At 36.3% G+C, this 22,060-nt stretch overlaps 1 long non-coding RNA gene across 1 annotated transcript; it reads right to left on the bottom strand.

Annotated features, from left to right (window-relative positions):
• Positions 1-861: 861 nt before the first annotated feature.
• LOC102154281 lies at positions 862-14,361 on the bottom strand. Its single transcript, XR_005368028.1, has 3 exons — positions 13,841-14,361; positions 11,093-11,375; positions 862-1,891 (listed from the first exon to the last, which is right to left on the bottom strand). It is a non-coding gene; the product is annotated as an uncharacterized LOC102154281 (long non-coding RNA).
• Between the last annotated feature and the right edge of the window lie 7,699 nt (positions 14,362-22,060).

Raw genomic sequence — 22,060 nt, 5'->3', positions numbered from 1 at the left:
AGGCTTTCCCCAGTCTCCACAGCAACACAGCAAAGAATGGGAAGTTTCCCCATAGTCAAAAGTTTAAGGTAGAAAATAATAAAAAATAATAATATATTGAATATTATTAGTTTTCATTTCTTAGACATTGAATAGAAAATATATATCTTCATGAATAAATACAGCTTTATTAACACGAAAATATAAGACTGGTATAGAAGAACAAATTGGGCGGGTTAAAAGACAGGAAAATTAAAGAAACAACTAATGACAGAAGTTTCTTTTTACACAAGGCTAATAATATAAATATTGAATTTTGGTGTATCAAGAAATACTATTAAATCAACCAATGGATGATTTAATAATAAAAAAGTAAGTTAAAAATTGAAGGATTAGAGGGTAAGGATAAATTAATCTCTTATTCTTTGTAGAAGGTCATCAGACATGTCAAAATAGATTAATCAAACCATGGTCATATAAACACATTATTTAGAACTATAAAGACAGGGACTCCTGGGTGGCTCAGTGGTTGAGTGTCTGCCTTTGTCTCAGGGCATGATCCCGGAGTCCCAGGATTGAGTCTCACATCTGGCTCCCTGCAGAGAGCCTGCTTCTCCCACTGTCTATGTCTCTGCTTCTCTCTCTGTTTCTCATGAATAAATAAATAAAATCTTAAAAAAAAAAAAGAACTATAAAGACAACTACGATAAACATCAAAAAATAAAATTTAATCTGATTGCTTGTGGAGCGAAGGGAAATGGGGAATAAAGGGAGAAGGGGGAATGTATGTGTGTGTGTGTGTGTGAGAGAGAGAGAGAGAGAGAGAGAGAGAATGAGGCAGTCCTTATTGCAACCAATTGGAATGAACACTTCTGTTAAGAATCAGCATTGTTTTGGTGTTTACTCAGGTATATCGAGCCAACTATACAACAGGGACTAGAACCCAGATTACTTGACCGTCTTCACTTTATGAAACTTCAGGGGAAGAGGAAGGAATTAACAACAAAGATAGAACATTAAGCATTCAAACTGCTGTTGTTTAAAGAATTTTGTCGCTACCCTAGCAATCCATGCACAGACACGCACAACACAATCGTTGTTAGCCAACAAACTGAATTAATATTATCAGTTGACTCATCAAGAAACAACCCACACTCAAGAAGTATATTTATAGCATGCACTATTTATTTATTTATTTTCTGTTCAGAAGAATAAACCACGAGGAATCAAATACTTAGGATGGTCTTGAGGTAAAATTGCTAGTTAACGAGCTGTGCTGAATAGTTTCTTTAGCCACAGTTATAAACTGCTTCAGACATGCTGGCTGTTTCAAATGAGCCACGCAATGGTGAAATAAAGATAGAAAAAGACACTTTTGAACAAGATTTGGGGGCCTCTGCTAATGCACTAAATGACATTATGCAGTTTCTTGATGAGACCATTTCAACATTTCCTAATTTCTATCACAATTTAACAGTTACAGCAGACCTAGTTTCCTTGAAATTTGTTGTGAGGTTAGTAATGAATTAATTCTACCTTCACTACATGAGAATTAAAGAACTCATTTTGACTTAAAATAGCTGCAAATCCTATTATGTCTGACTATCAACATTTTTGTCTGCCCAAGAAATCTTTGTGAACTATTTCCACCACCACCCTACCCCCATAGGATTAAAATTAATGTCAAAGAACAAAATTATCTCTCAACATGCCAAATCTAAAATAAAATATATAAAATATGTTATACAAGATAAATATTTACATAGATATCCTTGGAAGATTTTTTAATCATCAGTCTCTCTGGTGAATAGTTGATATTGTATAGCATCCATAAGTGTAATATCTATTCAGTTTGAAATTCCACAATCGAGATATTCCCTCATGAGCTCAGGGTAACTCCTGGGAAAAAGCACTAGGGAAGGAGGAAAAAAAAAAAAAAAAAAAAACCACACAATAAAAGGATAAATAAAGAGTCAGAATCAAAGTTATTGCAGTGCATTCATCTTGTTCCCCAGAGTATCTACAAACCAGCCAAATTTGGGACAGTAAAACATGCTAGCTCACCTAATTCAGCTTATCAAACAGTTCTTGATATAATATTGTTTTAGGCTAGTGCATGTCTATTTTATTGTCATAATCATACATAGCATAATATTTATCATTTTAACTATTTGTAATTATAAAATCCAGTGACATTAAATACATTCACAATATTGTATAACTATCACCACAATCTGTAACCCAAAATTTTCAACATCCTCAACAAAAATTCTGTACTCACTAAACAATAACTCTATTTTTTCTTCCCCCATCCTTAGTAACCTCCCATTCTACTTTTTGTTTCTATAAATGTGCTTCTTCTAGGTACCTTATATAAATGCAGTCATATAATATTGCCCTCTGTCTGGCTTATTATACTAAGTATAATATTTTAAAGGTCCATCATGTTGTAGCATACAGAAAAATTTAATTCTCTTTTATGGGTGAATACTACTTAATTATAGTATAATAATTACATTGTTAAAAGATATATTTATTTATTTGACAGGGAGAGAGAGAGGATGCAGGGAGAGAGATAGAGGGCATGGGAAGCAAGCAAATTCCCCACTGAGTGGGGATCCCAATGCAGGGCTCCATCCCAGGATCCTGAGATCATGACCTGAAATCAAGAATCAGACATTTAACTGGCCCACCCAGGTGCCCTAATAATTATACTTTTAAAGTAAATTTAAAAAGATAAACATGGGGATCCCTGGGTGGCGCAGCGGTTTGGCGCCTGCCTTTGGCCCAGGGTGCGATCCTGGAGACCCGGGATCGAATCTCACATCGGGCTCCCGGTGCATGGAGCCTGCTTCTCCCACTGCCTATGTCTCTGCCTCTCTCTCTCTTTCTCTCTCTCTGTGACTATCATACATAAATAAAAAAAAAAAAGATAAACATGACATATATAACAAAACATTTTCAATACTGTTGTGCTATATTTTGAGTGGCCATGTGATTTATCATTCATTTTTATTCTGAGAGTGAAAGGGATAACTAATAACAATTAAATCTGGACAACAGGTTTATACTGGGAACTTTTGAGGTTAAACAAGAAAAATGGTCACCCTAGGTTATCAAGGAACTCACTGTGGAAAGAGGCAGACATATATAGTTACCTATGGCAAACAAAATATATTCTCCATGAAGAACTAGATATGGAATTGCTTTGTGGGACTCCATGGTTTTGATGTAATTAAAGGTTTAAAATAGAACAAAATTCAAATGGCAACCAGTAGTTTTAAGATAACACTGTTTTTCAAACAAATAGAACAAACTGGCCTTGTAGGCTCCTAAGAATTGGAAGGAACCAGAAGAAAACCTTCATTTGCTTGTTAGAGTACTTCTAGGATCACCATAATTTCACCTAACACAACTGACTCTAGTGATTTTGAAAACTTAATTTCATCCCATGCTATGATCACAAAGAGCCTCTTAAAATCAGTAAGTACTCTTCACTCCTTCCTCACTTCCATTTTTACCCAAATCTTTTCAATTCTAATGTCATCTATTTTTCAAAATTTTATTCATCACATCACTTTTCACTAGGAGCGTTCCTAGTGAAGTAGACACATGGCAGACATGTCGACTTCAATTAAAGTATGTATTTTTCTGCCTTAATCTTATGATTACATATATCTTTAATACCTTAAATACATATAATTGGAGCTTGAGGTGATATCTTCTATATTTCCATCATGTAATCTACTGTACCTTCTAAAATAGTTTCACAAATGCATATAAGTAAAATAATTGGTTAAGGTCTGTCCACAAAAGAAATAACTCTTTCTTGAGACCCACAGGACACCTAACACTCTTCTCCTAACCAATTATCTTCCAAAATTTCAAGGTCATATGGGGTCTAAAAACAATAGAAGAGGTTGCCGAGGTTGGGAAAATGTTTACCAGAATATCATCATTCTTTTACACTTCTTTTACACACTAGATACCTAAAACAATCCAGAGCATGCTTGAATTTGTCATAGTCACATGGCAGTGCATCAAGGAAAAAGATTATCTTAGGAAAAGGACTTTGACTGAAGAGCTAGAAGTGTAAAACTACAGTTTGAGTGAACCATAAAATTCATCCTTTTTAGAAAGCTACCTTCTTCAATCTCTTTATAATGTACTAATTTACTGGACAATATACTAGAGAGATTATTGTTCTAATTCACCTTAATACCTCCATAAATGGAACTTATTACTAGCTGAAAAAGCCTCTTCAATTTAGTGTTAATGTGTTTTCAGGGCTAATTTAGAAAACTTTAGTTTCATATATTTTTGAGTGAAATGTTACCCTATTCCTCAATATTCTTTAATATTTCATGCTCTCCCAATGTTTCCACCCATTCATATAGCTCAACATGTTGTATGGAGATACGGTACAATGCAAAATATCAGAAAAATCTTGATAGGAAGTTACAAGCTTAGCTTTTAGGAGTGAGATGTAAAGATCGTATGCTATAGGGATAGTGTTAGACGTGCAATTGAGAAGTGTAATACTTCTACTCCCTGGAAACCGGATAACCTTGCCCAAAAAGGGAGGAAATTAGAAAGTAAAAAGAATCAAGGTACTAGTGTAAGGCCCTGAGAAGCATGGGTACTCCTATGTCTAAGTTTTTGTTAGTGGGGGGAGGGGATAGTAGAAACTCCAATAATTTCAAGTGATCCAAATACAGATAAGGCAAATGATTCTCCCTCACTCCTGCTCCCAGTAAAGACTGAAATTTTGCAAACCTAGAGGTCCCATATAGATCAATCTCCCAAGAAAAAGAACAGTTTTGAGAAGTATAAAGAATGGATCTAGAGAGACGACGAGAAAATGTCTGATAGAAATGCAACAGGATTTATGGACGGTCTGAAGGCTCACTTGAGGTTTGTAGCCATCAATTCAAAGACAGACCAGTGAGTGAGATTTCATTTTCTTCTCTAGCCCTTACATTCAGCAGTCTGGATATACTGCAGAAATTTAGATTTTGTCAGATAAGTACGAAAGGTGGAGGGGAAAAAAAAAGAAATATTAGAGGTTGTATTCATATTGATTATAGTGCTAGATCAGGTTATAAACTGAAAAAGGAAAAATGATACACCTCTCATCCTGCAAATAACATAGGGTTAAGAAACTAGAGGTACTATTAGGTTGAAACATTTTTAAATTAGTATATGAGAATAGAAAATAGGACACAGATTAAGAAAGTAGAAGAGAATGGCCAGAAATCAGAACACTTGTCATCTGAGATGTTTGAAATTGACACACGTGGTATGTAATTCAGAGTTGCAGTATGAGCATGACAGTATGTTGCTCAAAAGGTATGTTAATACAGTGATTTCTTCAATCAAGGTGCTTCTTCTATTAAATTACATCAATTCAAAAAGGGAGGTGCAGATGGATTAGAGGAGAAATACTCTGTATTACCTTGTCTAGGGGATTTCAAATCCTTGGATAAGTATTGATTAAAAAAAAAAAAAAAAAAAAAAACCTTGCAAGACTTTAAACATTAAAGTGTCAGTTAACTATTTTTTTTCACATATTGATGGTATTTATGCCTTATGGAGGCAAGAAAATCATCAGCACATGTAAGAGTATAAGGCATACAGTAGGAATTCAATATGAATTTGCTTCATGAGAAAGAGTGGTTAAAGGAAGTCATATAATTTTAAGAAATAATGAGAAAACCATTAGGAAAATGCTTCTTCATTCAGTTATTCTTTATGTCATACATAAATGGATGAGGTAGTATATTTGAAAGCTTTCTAGGTCTTTTTTTTTTTTTTAAAGACTTTTTTTATTTATTCATGAGACACAGAGAGAGAGAGAAAGGCAGAGACACAGGCAGAGGGAGAAGCAGGCTCCAAGCAGGGAGTCCACCGCGGGACTTGATCCAGGACTCCAGGATCACACCCTGGGCTGAAGGCAGGTGCTAAACTGCTGAGCCACCCAGGGAGCCCCAGCTTTTTTGGTCTTAAAGCTTCATAATCATTATGTTTCTGCAATTTGATGTATTAATATCCATTAAACAATCATTCATAGAAAAATGCTGTAAAGAAGAAGAAAATTTTCAAAATTCTTAATATGAGACAATATCAATTGAGTCAAGTTGAACTTATATCAAGTCTTTCAATTACATAAAGAATAGCTTTGAAAATATAAACTTGTTTTTGAATGTTGAGTGTATGTTTACCCATTTTGTCTTCATATGATAGAGAAATGTTGCTAATTTTATCAAATTAATTATTTAATCAATTTTATTATATAATTTCATTTCTTTCTACTCTCCTCCTTTTATTTATTCATTTATTTTCTTGCAGGAACAAACACATTTTTCCCTTTCTTTCAAAAATAAAAACAATGCCAGCTCATGTTCCTCTCAGAACTACATGTTTAGGAAGCTCTTCCTTCATGAATCTCTTTATGGCTTTCTTGGTATATATCTCATCAAATATCTGTTCCACTCCCTTCCCTAGATATTATAATTCTAGCAAAGCATTCATATTTTATCTTTAACAAAGCACTTAGCAACACTTGAACTTATCTTGCTTACATGTTTAACTCTTATCTCACATCTAACCCTCACTATCAAGTAAGCTCCTTAAGGTCAAGAAGTTAGTTTGTCTTTACTCCTGTGTTTCTAGCACTTAAGGAAGTACTTAAAAAGTAGTAGGTTCCCATAGAATATTGGTAGGTTTTCTAATATTAACAAATCTGTAAATCTTTTCTTTTAAGGTTTCTTTAATGGATGTCATAGTTAAATAGCAGTTCTGTATCAGCCAGTCTAGTCCAGATACAAAAATTTCCTGGGTGGTGCAGTGGTTTGGCGCCTGCCTTTGGCCCAGGGCGCGATCCTGGAGACCCGGGATCGAATCCCATGTCGGGCTCCTGATGCATGGAGCCCGCTTCTCCCTCTGCCTGTGTCTCTCTCTCTCTCTGTGACTATCATAAATAAATAAAAATTAAAAAAAAAAAATTTCATCAGACAGTTTCACGGAGTTTTTGGTATAAAGAATTATAAACCATGTCTCAGAGAACTAGAAACACAATAAGGAGACACTAAAGTATCACAGAAGGAAGCAATTACCACTTTCATGGCTGGGGAACAAAGAGGTAAGGTTGGAATAGTTAGCATTTGGAAACATGGAGGAAGAGTCCTGTAATCTGGAACTCAGATCTCTGAGGAAGGAGTGATGCTAAATTGGGCTACCTAGGAGATGCCTCAGAAAAATATTGTACTTTCCCACAGCATTAAAGGACTAAATAGTAGAATTAGCTGCCAACATAGGAAATCAGTTCTTTATTGCTCTAAGGATGAAGAAGTGCTGTGGTGAATCAACAGAAGCAGGAAGCAAACAGAAATACCAGGTCCTTCTTCCTACAGCCTTCCTCTATTTACTTCTACTGATAGAATCTAATAGAAACCATCAATCAAAGGAGAAAAGTGTTTTTGCAAAACTCTAGCCTCACTTCAAAGGGGTACAAAAGGGTCAGTTTGAAGTCAAGATCATTAGTTTAATAACCAGAATATTCCCTAATATAAGAATATTTAGTTTATATTTTACTTGGATAATTTTCTAATTAAATATTTTTAAAAGCTTTAAGATTTTATTTATTCATGAGAGACACAAAGAGACAGGCAGAGACATAGGCAGAGGGAGAAGCAGGCTCCATCCCAAGAACCTGGGATCATGACCTGAACCAAAAGCAGACGCTTAACTACTGAGCCACTCAAGTACCCCAAATTTAAATTTTTTAAACATGATTTTAAAACAATATATTTGATGGGCACCCCAGGTGGCTCAGTGGTTTAGTGCTGCCTTCAGCCCAGGGTGTGGTCCTGGAGACCCAGGATTGAGTCCCACATCAGGCTCACTGCATGGAATGGAGCCTGCTTCTCCCTCTGCCTATGTTTCTGCCTCTCACTCTCTCTCTCTGCGTCTCTCATCAATAAATAAATAAAATCTTAAGAAAAAAAAAATATATGTATTTGAATTTTGTTAAATGTTTTGAAATTGTTATAATTGAATTGTTTCCCATAGTTTTTGTCCCATCCCTATTCATTGAATAATTCTCTCTCATTATATGAAATTCTTTTTTACACAGTAAATTCTGATGAAGGGAGAGAAATGGGACAGAGATACACAGATGTTTGGTTGTTCTGTGTTGTTTTTTTAATTCCTTTTTCTATTTTCTGATTTCCCCAAACCTTTTGTTCTTTCAATATTAAAAAAGTACTATTTATTTATATGAGAGAGAGAGAGAGAGAGAGAGAGCGTGCGCGCACTGGGGGAGGGGCAGAGGGCAAAAGAGAGAGAATCTCAAGCAGACTCCCCATTGAGACAAAAGCTCAATGAAGAGCTGAATCTCACAACCCTGAGATCACCACCTGACTTGAAACCAAGAGTCAGACACTCAACTGATTGAGTCACCCAGCCACCCCAGTTCTTTCAATATTTCTATGTCACTAACTGACACTACTCCCATCAGAAACCTTGGTGTCTTCCTTGTCTTCATCCTCTGTGCTTTCCTGTCTTTCTGGGAATTCTTATCCCCTTTTTAATTTGTTCTCTCACTGAAGCCAGGGGGATATTTATAAAACACAAATAGGATCACTCTTTCTTCTCACTTGAAATGTGACCATGGTCTCCTTTTACTCTTAAGAACACATCTTTAACATATATGAGCAGGACTAATATCTGATATGTACCCACTAACACAGTTTGACTTTTCAGTGTACTTCTTTTCACTCACTGTACTTTAACTCCACAGTTTTTTTTTTTTCCCTAATACTGCTCTTTCTGTTCCCACCAGGGTCTTAAACAAAGATTCCTTCTGCCTCGAAGGGGCTATGCACTCCCACTCTCTGCAGCTAGGATCCTCTTCAATTTATTTTAGATTTTATGTATATTGTCTCTTTCTTAGGGTAATTTCCATGAATTCATTTCTAGGCTACAGTCTTCTATTATATAATAACTTTATAGGCCATGTGACTAATCCTTCTGCCACTCAATAGTAAGTTCTATAAAGGCAATGTTTGGCTCCCACATTTTATCCAGGGAGTACTTGCCATATACTGATTACTCAATAAATATGTGCTCAATGGGATGCCTGGGTGGCTCAGTGGTTGAACACCTGCCTTTGGCTCAGGTCGTGATCCCAGGGTGCTGGGATCAAATCCTACATCACGTTCCCCACAGGGAGTCTGCTGCTCCCTCTACCTATGTCTCTGTCTCTCTCTGTGTCTCTCATGAATAAATAAAATCTTTAAAGTTAAATAAATAAATATGTGCTCAATAAATTAATAGAAATAATACCACCTATTATTAGGTATATAATCCACTTATTTGTCACTTATTTGTGACACTTATAATGCACATTTTTAAGTTCTGTATATTTCATACATTATCAGGCATTTTATATTTTACATTGCCATATGAAACTATTCATATTATATTTTCAAATGAGATGAATTTTTGAATTCCAACAATGTTTTCTTTGAACTTCTTGGGAGATATTAAACCCAAATTATGTGATCAATTAATCTTTGACAAAAAAGACAAGAATATGCAATGGAAAGAGACAGTCCTTTAACAAATAGTATTGGGAAAACTGGACAGCTATATGCAAAAGAATAAAATGGACCACCTTCTCAAACCATATACAAAGATAAACTCAAAATGGATTAAAGACCTAAATGTGGGACCTGAAACCATAAAAATCCTAAAAGAGAGCACTGGCAGTTACTTCTCTGACATTTTTCTAGATATGTCTGAGGCCAGGGAAACAAAAGAAAAATCAAACTATTGCAACTACATAAAGTAAAAAGCTTATGCACAGAAAAACAACAACCACCAAAAAATTATAAAACAACTTACTTAATGGGAGAAGATATTTGAAAATGACATATCTAATGAAGGATTAAATCTAAAATATACTAAGAACTTATGCATTTCAACACACACATACACACACACCCAATTAAAAAATGAGAAGACATGAACAGATACTTCTTCAAAGAAAACATACAGATGATGAACAGACACATGAAAAGATGCTCAACATCACTCATCATCAGGGAAATGCAAATCAAAACCTCAGACTTGTCAGAATGGCCAAAATCAAAAACTCAAGAAACAGTAAGTGTTGGCAAGGATGTGGAGAAAATGGAACCCTCATGCACTGCTGGAGGAATGCAAAGTGGCGCAGCCACTGTGGAAAACAGCATGGAGGTTCCTCAAAAAATTAAAAACTAGTATTAACACATGATCCAGTAACTCCACTACTAGGTATTTACCCAAAGAATATGAAAACACTAATCTGAAAAGATATATGCACCTCAATGTTTATTGCATTATTTACAATAGCCAAATATGAAAGCAACCCAAGTGTCCATCAACAGATGAATGGGTAAAGATGATGTGGCATATACACATACAATTGAATGTTACCTACCCATAAAAAAGAATGAAATCTTATAATGTGCAACATCGATGAATAGAAAGTGTATAATGCTAAGGAAAATAAGACAAAGACAAATGCCATATGATTTCACTTATATGTGTAATTTAAGAAACAAATGAGCAAAGAAAAAGGAGACAATTCAAAAAAAAAATAAATAAATAAATAAAAAAAAAAACAAAACAAAACAACAGACTCCTAACTATAAAGAACTAATTGATGGTTATCAGAAGAGAGGGTGGGGAAAGGGGATATGTGAAATAGGTGAAGGGGATTAAGAGTACACTTAGCATGATGAACACTGAGTAATGTACAGACTTGTGGAATCATTGCATTGCATGCCTGGAACTAATATAATACTATATGTTAACTATACTGAAAATTTTTAAAAAGAATATACTTACTCCTGCAAATACTAATGATAATTTTCCTTTCTTTCAAATATCTGTTTCTTTAGTTTTCCTGATTATTACCTAAAACTTCCAAGAAAAAAAAAATGTAATGATAAGAGTGATTGTGACATTTTTACAAACAGCTCCGAAAACGTTTGGGGTTAAAAAAAGAGAAAATAAGCTAATAAGTAGTAGAAAGAATGGAACTATTAAATTTCTACTTTACACTTACCTTGTTAAAAATACTGCCCCAGACTAATATGTTGTCATTCCATTTCCAAGCCAGTGTTATATTTTTTCTCTTTGGATTCTTATATCACTTTGACAAGTTTCCCATACTCTCTTGTATGTAATATGTAGTTTTATTTATTGTTGTTTATCACATGTCGCCAGAAGTTCCAATAATGTCCACAGGACTCCAAACAAAGCTACTCAGATTGAAGTCTTTGGTTCACTTCTTACTAGCTTTGTGATCTAGGAAAGTCATCTGGTTTCACTGTGACTCATTTCCTCATCTGTAAAACAGTATGAGAATAAGATGAGTTAGTGTGCATAAAACATTAAGAGATCTTGAAGATTTACATGGCCATATTTTAGGACTCTATGATTATATAATCACAAACACAGAATTATAGAATTTTGGATAGAAAATTATGTGATAAAAAAAGAAAATTATATGATACAAGAAAATCATTTAAAACTGAAAATGTATCTATAAAATGTTTTTTACTCTTATTCAATATATTTTAAAGTATTATAAGCCAAATTAATATACATATTAAAAGCATTTAGTTTAGTGGAACTTCTGTTATCAAAATAGGTCAGGTCTAGTTATAGGTCAAGAAACATTTCGAATGGTTATGATTTACTTCCAGCGGCTTAAGGATAGGAAGAAGACTTAAAATTAATCAAGTGAGAATTTTGAGAAAGAGATTGAAAGATGTGTCCTTTTAATTTCAATAAAAAATTACACACTGAGGAGAAAAGATAGAAAAATCAAGAGGTAATATTTGAGAGGCGCCATCCTAGAAGTAGCTCATCCTTAGGGACAATTTGTAAATATGTGGAATATCCTCAAATCCAATCAAGATGACTAGAGTACACTTACAGGGAAAAGAAGCAATCATCAAACTTAGAAAAAGTTATAACTTAATCACTATATGTTATCCCTCAGGAAACCTTCTGATTAGAATTTAGTCCAATGCACATTTATACCAGGCTGGGACGCCAAGAATGATGAACCTCAGGGTTCCGGTCCCTCAAAAAGCAATGGCATAATCCTCATAGTGAAAGTATTAGATTTAAGTCAAGAGGCACTTTTTTTTTTTTTTTTTTGTCAACAGGCACTTTAAGTCTTCCATGTGTTTATCATTAAGAATGAGTCCGTAAAATTGACTGATTAAAATATATAATTGATTTGAAAATTAGAAGAATCAAGTGCAATCTCATGATAGATACTGAAGATTAACCTAAAATAAATTGTTGGGCTTATAAAATATTAAATCAACATTAAATTTTATGTATATTTTATGAGGATATGCTTTAAAAATCAGCCATACACATAAGTCATACACTACAGTGAAATGTGTCTTGCTCTTCTCAATATCAATAAGCAAAATCTGCCAATAAGGGAGCATCCTCTTATAAGTCCTAGAAGTCAATTTTGGAATTGAGGACTTTAATAATACTGATGAGGGGATCCCTGGGTGGCGCAGCGGTTTGGCGCCTGCCTTTGGCCCAGGGTGCGATCCTGGAGACCCGGGATCGAATCCCACATCGGGCTCCCGGTGCATGGAGCCTGCTTCTCCCTCTGCCTGTGTCTCTGCCTCTCTCTCTCTCTCTCTCCCTCTCTCTCTCTATCATAAATTAAAAAAAAGAAAGGAAAAAGTTTAAAAAATAATAATACTGGTGAGGATTTGTGAGTTATGGATAGCATAAAAGGTGTTACCTAAGATATGTGAGCAGCAGAGTTTTGAAAACGGAGTGGGATTAGAAATTTTAAAAATATACCTATGCTGTCTTCCCCACTCTCCTGTAAAAAGACATTTATCGACAAGCGCAGTGTGATTCATGATAGAAAAAGGTTTTTAGTTAAAAGACATCTAAAATCATAAGGGACATTCTAAATCCTGAAAACTGATAGATATGTAGGTAAAACAACTGAAATTTGGGGAGGTTTGAACAACATAACTTATAAATTGTTCAATTCATAATAGATAATGGGTAACACTGTTGTCCCAAAAGGCTGAGTATACATGTTTGTTTTCCTTTTAATTTTTGTTTAATTTTTTAAAAGATTTTATTTATTTATTAATGAGAGAGAGAGAGAGAGAGAGAGAGGCAGAGACACAGGCAGAGGGAGCAGCAGGCTCCATGCAGGGAGCCCGACGTGGGACTCCATCAGGCCCTGAGCTGAAGGCAGACGCTCAACCACGGAGCCACCCAGGCGACCCCCTTTTAACTTTTTTTTAAAGTAAGAACTATATATAATGCATAGAGCATGATGTTTTGATACACATACACACAGTGAAATGATTACTACAGTCCAGCTAATTATAACGCATCCATCTCCTCACGGACTTCTCATCTTCCTCCCCAGGAATCGAGGGTGTGCCGGATCCTTTCGGCCTTGAGACAGGCAAGCTAGAAGCCAGCCCTCCAGTGGCAGCTGGAAAAGTTGGGGGGCGAGGCGTGCAGCCCAATTCCTTCTCTCCTCAAGGAGAACCTGGGAGCTGCCGTGCGCACCCCCTCCGCACTGACTGGGGAAAGGAGCTGTGGTAAATGCCTGCAGTCCTGTTCAGACGTGCGTGCCCTTTCCTACCCTTGTGCCGCCACACACGGGTGGGGGGGAGGGGGGGGGACACAAGCAGAGGGCAGGCCTCCGCTCTGACCTCTGACGGGGTGCGGAGTGCGGTAGCTGAAGGCCTGGCGGCGCCTCGGGGGCTGCTGTAGGAGGGGCCCACGGCCCATTTCGGATTACCTGCCAGAGACCCGCAAGTTAGGAGCCAGACCTCACACCTCGGAGGAAGCAGCTGGGAAAACTGAGGCAGAAGCCGTGGCCTCCAGCCCCTTTCAGGGAGCCGGTGGGAGCCGGTGGGAGCCGGTGGGAGGTGGCGTAATTGCAGGGGAGCCTGCAGAGTCCGTCGCCGCCGCGGCTTGGTTCACTCGGTTCACCGCGGCCGGAGGGGCCGGGAGACGCGGGCCCGGGGGTTCCCAGACGCGCAGGCGGCCGCGCGAGGGGCGGCCCGCTCCTTCCGGGCAGAAGCACGGGTTTGGCGTTTCCTTTCCCCAAAAGGAGGCGGAGCGAGGCCGGAAGTGCCCGCAAGCGTCTTCCTCCTCACGTGCGGCCCCGCTCCCAGGCCTGACGCGAGGCGCTGCAGGGGCGGCGTCGCCCGGGTCCCCGAGGTGTCCCCCGCTGAGGGCGGCCCGGCTCCCAGAGAGCCCCGCGGCCGCCAGGGGCCACAGGCGCGGGCGGTCACAAACCTGACGCTCCCCTGCGGCTCAAGAGCCCGGACTGTGGCTGTGCAGACTGGCTCCTGCCAGGGGGAAGCCGGAAGCCGGAAGCCGGAAGCTGGGCCTGAGGGCAGGGGCTCACCCGGGCCGAGTCCCGGGGGCGGCGGCTGGGAGTGGCTCCGCCGGGGAGCACCTGCCCCTGGCCCAGGGCGTGATCCGCCGTCGCAGGATCGAGTCCCACGTCGGGCTCCCTGCATGGAGCCTGCTGCTCCCTCTGCCCGTGTCTCTGCCTTTCTCTGTGTCTTTCATGAATAAATAAAATATTTTAAAAATAAATAGGAAAGAAAGAAAAAAGAAAGGAAATGAAGGAAAAGAAAGAAAAGGAAAAGAAAAAAGAAAGAAAGAAAAAAGAAAAAAAAAAGAGAAGAAAAGAAAATTAAAAAAAAAAAAAAGATAAAAGACTCTTCGGGTGTGCCTGTCTGGCTCAGGTCATGATCTCCAGATCCTGGGATCCAGCTCTACTTCCAGCTGTGGAGCAGCGGGGAATCCAGGGCTGCCTCTCCGTCTACCTCTTCTCCCCTCCTCATTCTCTCTCTCTCTCTGAATAATGAATAAATAAAATCTCAAATAAATAAAGCGGGTTCTTCATTCTCTGTGGTCCCAGGGGGACTAATGAGTGTCAGCTCCCAGAAATACAGGTGTTAGGGAGGCGATAGTTAAAGGTTGGTGCATTGGATGTGTGGTCTAAATTTTTCTTCATCCTCAGGAAAAAGGTGGGATTTGGGGAAGATTCCTTCTGGATTGTATGGTGCTGTGCCAGGGATGGGGTTTAAGATGAGAGTGTGTTTCATCTTTTCCTACCTGTTCCACGTGTGTATTTTCTCAACCAATGGGTCTATAGGAGATTCTCAACCAGTTTCTGGGCTTTTTCAGAGAGCCATCCTACACCTGTAGCTGCTTATTACTTGCAGCTCTTTTGGGAAGGAGGAAAAATCAGGAATGTTCTGTTTCACCACATTTTGTAATGTTTTGTTAATGTTACTCCCTCTCTTCTTTTCAGGTACATGCAGCATTTAAAAAAAAAAAAAAAGTTTCCAGGTTGTAAAGTAAGTGCCATTAAATTATAAAATATCAACTCTGCAGAGATGAACATGCCTGATTACAACATAAGATTAGTAATTCGCTAACATGTCCTCAGACTTACAGATCTGGAATATAAAAATGGGTTTATGAAGAGCGAATAAGTACTTTATTAACTGCTATAAGCTAATTATTATTGAACAGCAACATGATGTGTGAAGTTTAATGAAGCTAAATAAGAACTTGGAGGGAAATTTATATTCTTAAATTTGTTTTAGAAAATAGGAAATATTAAGGGCAGCTGGGTGGCTCAGTTGGTTAAGTGTCAGAATCTTGATTTCAGCTGAGGTCATGATGTCAGAGTCCTGAGATCCAGCTGGGGATGGGCCTCCTTTCCTGGAGGAGTCTTCTTGAGATTCCCTCCCCTTCTCTCCTCCCTCTGCTCATGCTCCTCCAGTGCACCAGGTACTCTCTCAAATAAATAAATAGGTAAAAATTAAAAAAAAAAGAAAATATTAAATATTATTGAGCATCTCCTGAACATGATGCACACATAATCATCAACCGAGGGAACCCTGGGTGGCGCAGCGGTTTAGTGCCTGCCTTTGGCCCAGGGCGCGATCCTGGGGACCTGGGATCGAATCCCACATCGGGCTCCTGGTGCATGGAGCCTGCTTCTCCCTCTGCCTGTGTCTCTGCCTCTCTCTCTCTCTCTGTGACTATCATAAATAAATAAAAATTTAAAAAAAAATAATCAACCGAAAGGAACTGTATAAAAGAAAGTGGTAAAAATAAAAATAATAACATTTTAAAAAGAAATCAGATTAATCAACTATCCATACACTAATCAATAAAACAAGAAGCTATTTTTAAAGACTAATAAAATACCTTGGTATAAGAAAATACAAATGAGTACTTAACTGATTATAATATAAAAGCAATGTAGGAACACAAAAGATACTTCATAAACTTGGACTATTCTAAAACTTGAAATCTTGAAGTTCGAAATATTTTAAAAAGTTTTAAATATAGTTAAGGAACTAGAAAAATATTTAGCACATCTGATACAGACAAAGACTATCCTTAGACAAAGACAACACAGTCCTTAGAAAGATTAATTAAGGGCATAAACTGTTTACAAAAAAGAAAAACAGTTAAAATTAAAAATAGAATTGCCATATGATGTAGCAGTACCTTCTATATATCTGAAGGATATGAAATCTGTATTCCAAAGAGATATCTGCACTCCCATGTTCATTACCAGCATTATTCACAATAGCCAACATACAGAAACCAGGTGAGTATCTATTAAGGAATAAATGGATAAAGATAATGTGATATACACACACACATATACATATATATATCTGTGGTGATATGGATATGTGTACATGTACATATATATTTGTGAATGGATGACTTATATATTTTATATATAATATATAGTTTAATTATATATTATATAAATATGTATTACAATACATTTATATATTTAGAATTATATATAATTTTATATATGAATTATATGTTCTATATATTTGATATATATTGTGATATGGATATATACACACATATGTATATATATGTGATGATATGGAGATATATATATATATATGTATATATTTGTGATGATATTGATGAGCCTGGAGGGCATAATGCTAACTAAAATAAACCAGTCAGAGAAAGATAAATACTGTATGTTCTCACTTATATGTGGTACCTATTGTGTTTGTCGGTGAGTAGGAAGTGGCCAAAATGGGGAGATGTTGGTTAAAGGGAAAAAACTTTATGATGAATAAGTTTTGGGGATCTAAGGTACAGAATGATGACTATAGTTAATAATACTCTATTGTATACTTATAATTTGCTTAAAGTAAATCTAAAGTGTTCTCATCACACATTTATAACAATGGTAACTGCAATATGATGTGTTAATTAACTTGATTGTAGTAATCATTCCATAATGTGTATGTATAAAATTACAGTGTTGTACAACTTAAATTTATACAAGTTTATTTGCCAATTATATTTCAGTAAAGCTAAGGGGACAAAGCCCTTCAGGTGATTCTGATGTGTACTCTCAAACTTGAGAACCACTGCCTTGGAGATTTTAGACATTTATTTAAAATTGTACTTCACATACTTTGAAAATTTTATTAACTACTTCATGATTTACAAATAAAAATACTATTCAAAAGCTAAAAAAAAAATATTTATTTTTTTAAGATTTTATTTCTTTATTCATGACAGAGAGAGAGAGAGAGAGAGAGAGAGAGGAGGCAGAGACACAGGCAGAGGAAGAAGCAGGCTCCATGCAGGGATCCTTATGTAAGACTCGATCCTGGGACTCTGGGATCACACCCTGAGCTGAAGGCAGATGATACTCAACTGCTGAGCTACCCAGGTGTCCCAAAATATTTGTTTAAATCGAATAAATTTAATATATGAAATAATTTTTGCATATGCAACTAAGCAAAATATATATGACGTTAGAAATAAATGGTGATGATGATGGTAACTTTACTTTGAATGAACATTTGTATATACTTTGGACAGAAGTTTAAATTGAAACAAACATTAAAATCAATTTAACAAAATATGTCAAGGAGTATAAAAAATTTTAATAAGACTTGTACCAGTAATTCTCTTCCTAGTAATCCGTTAAAAAGAAAACAAAACACATATACACACAGAAAAACTCTTACAATAACTTATCTACAAGAGTTTAACAAGACCTTGCTTATGAAAATAATAAAATAGGAATAGTCTTAAGTATCCACGAATGGAGGACTCGTTAAATAAAATATGGTACATGGATATTATAATGGACATTTGTGAGGGACTACACATCATTCATTACTTCTTTTTCCCTTTCTCACAGGACCTGGATTTTCTCCCATTTTATAGTATCTATATGCTTTTTTGTGGTGTGGCCCTGATTGACTGATATATAGACAGACATTAATGAGATGAGAGGCAGTAGACAGACATAAGCCAGTCAGTTCCCATCATTCTCTCTGAATATAGTGATCGTTTCAGGGTAAATATGCTAAGTATTGTATTCAGCTGTATATAACTGAGAACCCAAATAATAGCAATTTAACTAAATATCAGTTTATTTGTATTGTGGAAAAAGCCTCGAGCCAGGCAGGCTGGGACAGGGTCAGTGGCTGCATTATCCATCACAATATTAACTATGTTCTTTCTCTTTTCAGCCATCATTGGCAGACAGTATGTTTCATACTTCTCTCTTCATAGTCCCAAAATGGCAGCTACACAACTCACACAATACCCACATTCCACAGGAAGAAAGGAAAAGAAAAAAGGCAAAATATTAATTCTAGTGATTTTTTTTTTCACTTAAAGAATCTTAAGAGCCACCCAACAGCTACTATGTGCAACTTATAGGTTATATGTTTAGGAAGTGTGTAAAATGCTGTTTTTAGTTATTTGGAGTATTATTAGTAGTCAAGAGGAAAAGACTAGGTAGGTAGGCAATTAATGACTTCTGACAAAGGTAGGTATAAAAAACGAGTTAGTCCTGATAGAGTAATGTCCTTGACTTTTCCCATGGTTTAGGGAGAAAGGTTGACATTTAAGACTTTAAATATCTTTTTTGTATGAATCAAATAATGCTTGATTAGTATACATCATCAATGCCCCATTATATTCTTAATTGGTTTCACTGATAGAGAGAGAATAAGATAATACAATTGAATATTCTGTGAAAATAATTTGTGTTCTGAGAGAAATAAGTTACATAAAATTGTCTCTTAAGTGACAACCAATGCAAATTATTTTTTATTCCATAAAAATGTTTGCTTTCTATATATGAATGCAATTTATTTTAGGAAGTTAAACATGCTTTAAGTATACCTATCCTATCTATCCTTCTTTCTCTTAGGTTGATGCATGGTGATGGGAAGGATAAGGAGGTTGTAACAAGAGGTTTCAGTTTGGGCCCAGACCCATGTTTACTAATTAGGGGCTCTTAAGCAACTATATGAAAATCTCTCCATCTATAAAATGGAAATAACTAGAGTATACTTAGAGGACTCTTATGGGATTAAAGGAGAAAATATTTGAGAAGCATTATAAAAAATGTCCAGTTCTGCACACATGTTTTTGACCATTACCCTTTTATCCCTTTTTATTTTCTCCTTTACTCAGTCGTAAAGCACAATGTTGACTTACTCAGCTTAATTAATGTAATATCATGTAACCTCAGTTTCATACAAAGCTCTGCCATAATGAAATTTTATTTCACTTACACTTTAGAAACACTCTGGTGCCATTTCCTGGGCAGAAACAAGGGGAAAAGCTAGCCCTAGGCATGGGTCTAACAGGCTGGACTCTCACCAAGCATATGGGCAGGCAGTGCTTCAGTGGAGAGATCAAAGCACAGTGGATGGCCTTTCTCTGGATGACTTCCCCAGATGCTTAAGGTTCTTGAAACAGCTGTTTCAATCCAGGCACAGCAGGTTTCCCACTCTACCCTCTGCAAATTGTGGATTCTTTGCAATGTCCCCAATGGATTTTTTTCCCTTACAAATTGGCCTGTAGATTAGGCATGACAATTAGCACTAGTCTATAGACTTAGAAAAAGAAAGAAATTAGTCTGGAACTAAAAGAAAACATGTTGTGCACTAGTAAAACATATGATATAAATTAAGTCAGAAGATTATGAATGATGGAACTAGAAGGGACCTTTGAGATGCCATAGTCCATTGTCCTCATTTTACAAATGAGAAATTTGATGATACTGTATTTTGTTAGACTGCTCATGGTCACCATCTCCAAAATTGCTAAATTTGTCAGTGGGAGGGGGAAAGCAAAGACAATTTTGCAGATTCACTTTTCTACATACATGGATATATTTTTAAATCTAAGCATAAAACAGAAGCGTATACATTTATTCAAAACACAGTAATCATTTAATTCTTCTAATCTATAAGAATATTCCCAAATTTCAAAAATACTATTACTTTTTACGTTTTATTATGTTTTGCCTCAAGCATAATTTTTATTGGAATTTAAGTGCAGTTTCTTGTCCTCTGGCCAAGTCTTATTTTTAATGCAAATCTAGTACACTAAAGTGAAAAGCACTTTATTAAAATATTAATTTATCATTTGTCATTTATGTAATAATCATCCAATAAATATTTACAAAGTGTCTAATACTGTTTTAGTATTGTCCTATACATTGAAGATATATAAACAGAGAAATGGCTCTTAATCTCTAATGGAGAGAGTATAGTATAGTTGTAATATAGAGAAAATCAGCTCTGGAGCCACCTTGTCTAAGTTTGAATTTTGTCTTCATTACCATCTAGCTAAGAGACATTCAGCAAGTTACTTAACTTCTGTGACTTTAGTTTCCTCATCTGTTAACTGTGCATAATAATACTACCTACCTCATGGGGATTTATGAGGATTAAATTATATAATCTATGTATAGGCTTAGCATACTCCCTGGCAATTATTAATCACTGAATAAATGTTTGTTACACATGACATTAGAAAACTCCTTTCTAGTGAGAGATACAGAAAATGATACCCCTACTTACAGTCTGATAAAATATGTTCTGAGAAAGATAAGCACTTTCCTATGTCCCTGAAAAGTATGTCCCTGTTCTGATGGTACTACCAAGATGCAGAACGAAATCTATGGTTTGGAGATAAGGCAACTGTTCCCTGAGAAGTTAATGCTTGAGTTGCTATATACAGTTTTTTTTTTTTTTTCATTTATATGACAGTGACTTAGGAGAAACATAATATGAGAAGTGAATATTCCAGGTAGAGGAATGCATTTAGATTTTAGAATGATTACTTTGCCAATGATATGTAAGATGGCTTGAACTTAACCTGAAGACAGGTGTTATAAAGGTAGACTATTGATGTACTGCACCTGAGAAATCATGTATGAAGAGTATAAGAGAGAAGACATATTTGAGAAACATTTAGAAGATGAAATCAGCTAGATTTAGTTGCTTATTCTTATGGAAAATGAGGAAGGAATTGTGTAAACTTCTTGCAGTTCTTTACTTTTAAAAAAGTGGCTATGTAGTGAGTCATTTACTACAGTAAAGGAAGACCAGGCTTGATGAAATGATGAGGCTGTGAGTCTGCCTGTGTTTTATGTGGGCAAAACTTTCCAAATGACCTATAATTCATGAGAGAAAGAGATAGCAAAGCTGGATATGAAGATAAAAATATCTTCACTGTAAAGTGGCTAGAAGTCATATGCATGGATGGGATTATTTATTTAGAAAAGAATGCTTTGGTCAAGCCTAAGATTAAAAGCCTTGGACTGGGAGTATTGGAGAGATGAATCAATCAGTAAAGCTGTTAGGTACACTTGAGATGTGTTAAGGTAAAGGAAAGAAGCAGCACATTGAGGTACCTAACATTTAATAAACATACAATATAACCTGAGCCATTTATACGTTAAAATATAAATATAAAAAATAAATTAAAATTTAATTCTCAAGAGAGCCTGCAATATGTTGGTTACTATTTCAATAATGAGAAGGCTGAGGCTTTGCTTGCACAATATTTTCAAAATCACAGAGCTCCTGTATAGCAGGACTGAAGTAAAACATAAGCCTTCATGTTTCAGTACCTCATTTCACAACCCAAAAAGCAGGAGAGAAAGAGTAATATTAGA

This window comes from Canis lupus, chromosome 12 (assembly GCF_011100685.1).
Source record: "Canis lupus familiaris isolate Mischka breed German Shepherd chromosome 12, alternate assembly UU_Cfam_GSD_1.0, whole genome shotgun sequence".
Classification (NCBI taxonomy): Eukaryota; Metazoa; Chordata; class Mammalia; order Carnivora; family Canidae; genus Canis; species Canis lupus.
This window is presented reverse-complemented; position numbering and strand designations above follow the sequence as displayed.